The sequence below is a fragment of the Diceros bicornis genome, chromosome 23, assembly GCF_020826845.1.
Source record: "Diceros bicornis minor isolate mBicDic1 chromosome 23, mDicBic1.mat.cur, whole genome shotgun sequence".
Taxonomy (NCBI): domain Eukaryota; kingdom Metazoa; phylum Chordata; class Mammalia; order Perissodactyla; family Rhinocerotidae; genus Diceros; species Diceros bicornis.
The window spans coordinates 1,088,446-1,093,209 of record NC_080762.1 but is presented as its reverse complement, the minus strand read 5'-3'; the positions used below and the strand labels follow the sequence as shown (position 1 = coordinate 1,093,209).

At 43.8% G+C, this 4,764-nt stretch overlaps 1 long non-coding RNA gene across 1 annotated transcript; it reads right to left on the bottom strand.

The window, feature by feature from the left end:
* Positions 1 to 2,663: 2,663 nt before the first annotated feature.
* LOC131420637 (uncharacterized) lies at positions 2,664 to 4,185 on the bottom strand. Its single transcript, XR_009223606.1, has 3 exons — positions 3,167 to 4,185; positions 2,848 to 2,912; positions 2,664 to 2,724 (listed from the first exon to the last, which is right to left on the bottom strand). It is a non-coding gene; the product is annotated as an uncharacterized LOC131420637 (long non-coding RNA).
* Between the last annotated feature and the right edge of the window lie 579 nt (positions 4,186 to 4,764).

Genomic DNA, 4,764 nt, shown 5'->3' with positions numbered 1-4,764 from the left:
AATTAATAATTATGTTGTTATGATTCAGATTTTCACAAAATGTGTGTTCTATCAACAGTAATGCATGTTTCTTGAGTCATTATAGTTCTCAGCTTTTATTAGTTTCAGTTTGGGTCAACCTCACTCTCCTGAGGCAAAAAGAACAGGAATTCGCAATAAAATTCTTAAAGCAACACTTAGATTCAGAATAAACAATGAAATTTACACATAATTTTCTTTTACTTTTTAAAAAATTGAGATATAATTGACATAAATTTGATCTAGTCATTGTAACGGAGCTACATATGGTAAGTTACCATGATCACCAAATCTATTATGAACTATTTTAGTTTCATATGTCACTATCACTGACACAACTTTCACCATCTCTTAGGGAAACATCCATACAGTACTGAAGTTTTTCTTCTCTCAAAAATTTCAGTGTTGTAATGTTGTAAAAAGTGAAAATAGCAATAACATATTGCTCAATTTATTGAAATCTCTCTTCATTCAAGACGATATCTGAACCTATAGTATGTTCAGGAAATAATCCCTGTAGGATTGGTTTAGAGATTATGGGTACGTAAATCTCCTTCATAAACAAGCAAACATCCTCATCTCCCTTCTCTTTACTGCAATGCCACTTTTGTCGTTTATTTTACATGCAGTTTCAATTCAGAAAAAATGTTTCTCTAAATTTTTAAAAAATATACTTTTAAATTTTTAAAAGTGGACCAAAAGTATCTGTTTGAGTTCCTTGTAAGCTTTTGCTAACATAATTAGTAGCAAATAATAGTTCACACCAAATAACCAAACACAAGATGAATTCATTCTTTGTCAAAGATTGGTTCCTCTTTATTTGCGATCTTCAGTTTTTCTGCTCTGCTCTTCTAGATACTTCGTGTATTTTGCTTAAATGAAGTCTGATTGCTGGCACAGCATTGAACTGACAGTCTCACAGTGTGTCTAAGCATGGTGGTAAGGTTATGTTTGATGGGCAGACCCAGAAAACATCTAACATAATAACTGCATTGTTCCACGGAATGTCGTCACTACTGAGCTATTGACACAGTGGAGACCTTGTTTCAGGCGACAAATTCGAACTGTGCATGATGTGGTACAAAGAATGCTCCTTGAATTTGGGCCAAAATTCTGGTTTGTACACTTGTTTTTTAAACAGCTATGTTGATGCCATTATCATAGATCTGCCTAGGTTATCTTTCAGATCAACGCCTAACACTGAAAATTGTGAGGTTTTTTTTTTTTTTTAAACAAGAAATGTGATTTATTTAACACTGCCATCTGGGGTACAAAACCAATACTGCCCACTGGGAGAGCTAGCAGGGCTGTGTGACACAGCAGCCACAGTAGGACACAAGCAGAAAATTGTTTTTAAAATATCCTCACTTAAATCAAAACTCATGGTTTTTCCAACAAATATAAAACAAATTAAACACTCTTTAATTTCAATTTTATTGTTTTTTTCTGGTAGTTCAAAAATTTGTATAATTAAAGTTATTTTTCATCATAACTTTTGCTTCTGATACAATATAGTTGAAATTAGCATTATTAGATTTCTATTTTTTGGATGATTTTTTCTCACTTTATTATATATAACATTTAAAATTTTTATTTTGAGTTTCTTCTTTATTTTTTACTCAGCTTACATGATCATCCATCATAGCATAAAATTTCTAAATAATTTCTAATAAAACTAGAAATTTTCAGTGACTTTTTTTGTGCTATGAAAAGCTTGGGATAAATACAAGAATACATGATATTATTCGTCTAAATACATCATGCTAACATCCTATAACAGTGTTACCTTCTTTGCTGAATGTTGCCAATGTTTTTGCTGTTTAAACTCTCAAAAAGTTCTAGTAAGTGCACATTGTGTGTTTGTGTCTATATGCACGACCAACATTTTGTGTTCTTTTAATTGAGACTCTAAGTAATTTTAGCAACATATACCTTCACTTTGAAGTTAATCTTGAAGATTGGTTGTGAAGCATTTGACAGTAGGAGCATAATAGTTTTTGAAATTAGAATATAAAAGCCAGTTTCCACAGTTTCCTTCTCCATTTGAAAGAATTTTGATTAAAAACGAAGTATTAAATTTTCTGTGATGTTCAGGCAATGGAAAATCAAAACCATTCATTTGCATCAGAAGGTGTTTTGCTAGAAGCATTCTCAGGCTGTCAGAAAGCCTCACGGGTCATCTTCCAGGGTCATCGCCTAAGGACCAGCGAGCGTGGCTCCAAAGCCCACCTTTCTCATCCAATTGGCAGATTGCCGAATGGTTTCTTTTCATCTTTTAAAGGGAAACAGTTGCATTTGACATTTCTGGGTTATGTTGTTGATATGAATAATTATCTTTTCAAATCTCTTTTTTTGATAAGTAATAATCTTTTAGTAAAGAATATTCATATTCTTCATATGAATTCCTGAATATCCTTCAGTTTCGGGAATTTCCTCTGGCATATTCAAATTGTGGATTTGACTGGAACAATTTTCTTGCTCGTTTTCTTGTCTTGATCAGTAATTAAAGCTTCAGTAAATATAGAATTTGTAATATCTGTCCATAAGTTTTATGTGGATTGAGCTTAACACATCTGTGCTCAATTTAATTGTGAGTTTAAAAACTTCAAGAAAACAGTTTCTTTGAAGATTTTTTATTTCTAGTTTCTATTTTGAGTTTGCTTTTATATTTTCTACTACTTTTATGATTTTGACTTGTAGTTATTCCTAAGGATCAAAAAAATTTAAAAATTAAATGTAATTTTAACATATTTTCATCCAAAGTTGCAACAAGATACTATAAAAAATTTTTAATTAAATGTAGACTACTTTAGAAGTATTCTTACAAACCTTATAAAACATAATACGTAAGTTTTCCCCAAAAGTTCTTTTTCTTCTGAAGCATTCTAAATCACCTATGAAAATTAAAAAGCAAAACACAAATTGTAATTAATTCGATATCATAATTTTAATCAAAACTAATTAAATCAAGGTGTATTTTAAAATTTTTATAGTTTTAATGAATTCTGATTGTTTTATAAAAATAAAATAATTTGCAATTTTACTATTCAATGTCCCCAACTAGTTGCCAATGACGAGTCAGTACTAGGCTTAACTGATGTTACAGATCCACATATATACAAGTTTAAAAGTAATATGAATTACCTACCACAGCAAAATGTTTCTCAGCTGCCATGGCAACTATTACGACTACCACACTCCATCAGGAGTGCCCCTGCTCCCACAGCTGGTCACAGAAGGGAAACAGGAGAACAGATGTTCTGTGCTACTGCGGAACGAGACTTCCTGTAGCGGGATCTGCTTTACTTATGGTATCTGGGAGGAAGATTTGACAAGTTCTTCTTTGTCCTTCCTACGTGCAAAAGCTGCTCGAATCTCCCTGCTGTCTAAGGCAGCCTGTGCCTCAGGCCTCGACGCAGCACAACCCACACAGCCTCCCGGAATCCAGGTGCGGGGCCTTCTGCTCGGGGTCCCTGCTGAAGACGCGGGGGAGAGCTGCCCCGAGGGTTTGGGATTACGGCTCACGTCCACCAACAGCAAGCAGGACCCCAGGGATGAGGACACCCACGAGTTCTTGAATGAGTTCTATTTTTTCGCGGTTTGTGATACGCAGGGTCCTCTGAAGTGTGGTGTTCAGGGCCGAGGTCGGCCGTACCGGAACCCAAGAGGAACACTGGCTGGGTCATTTGGCCCCTTCTCGAGACGGTGGAATGCAGAACTAAGGCTTGCTGGGCGAGGAGCCGCAGGAAGGGCAGAGGGTGGCACGTGCCCTTGCGGGAGTCCTGGATCCTGCAGAGGCCGGGGGTTACCTCCTCCGGGGGTTCCACGAGGTCCGGGAACGCCCTGGTAACAAACGCTCTTGCTGTGTCAGCTGGCTCGTTTGGTTTCTGTCACGCAACCTGAGGACCTAGTGATACACCGTCCACTGCGGGGAGGGCAGAGCCGAAGCTGGAGAGTTGGCTGGACCCGACGGCGAAGTGACCGGCGCCTTCAGCCCAGGGCAGGAACCCCGGCACATGATCGCGCCGGCGCCGCGGCTCTCCCCCGCCTCGGGGTGGCTGACGAGAGTCTCCCGCGCTTTCCTTCGTTTCAGGGACAGGGACACGTCGTGGGCAGCCGGGTGCTTCTTCACAGGGGGCTGCGCGCGCGGGGCCGGGAGCTCCTCCCTCTCGCGGTGCCGTCGCCCTGCGCCAGCCTCCCCTCCCGGTGCAGGGGCGCGCGCGGGGCCGGGAGCTCCGCCCCCTCGCGGGGCCGTCGCGCTGCGCCAGCCTCCCCTCCCGGTGCCGGGGCGCGCGCGGGGCCGGGAGCTCCGCCCCCTCGCGGGGCCGTCGCCCTGCGCCAGCCTCCCCTCCCGGTGCCGGGGCGCGCGCGGGGCCGGGAGCTCCGCCCCCTCGCGGGGCCGTCGCCCTGCGCCAGCCTCCCCTCCCGGTGCAGGGGCGCGCGCGGGGCCGGGAGCTCCGCCCTCTCGCGGTGCCGTCGCCCTGCGCCAGCCTCCCCTCCCGGTGCAGGGGCGCGCGCGGGGCCGGGAGCTCCGCCCTCTCGCGGTGCCGTCGCCCTGCGCCAGCCTCCCCTCCCGGTGCAGGGGCGCGCGCGGGGCCGGGAGCTCCGCCCTCTCGCGGGGCCGTCGCCCTGCGCCAGCCTCCCCTCCCGGTGCAGGGGCGCGCGCGGGGCCGGGAGCTCCTCCCTCTCGCGGGGCCGTCGCCCTGCGCCAGCCTCCCCTCCCGGTGCCGGGGCGCGCGCGGGGCC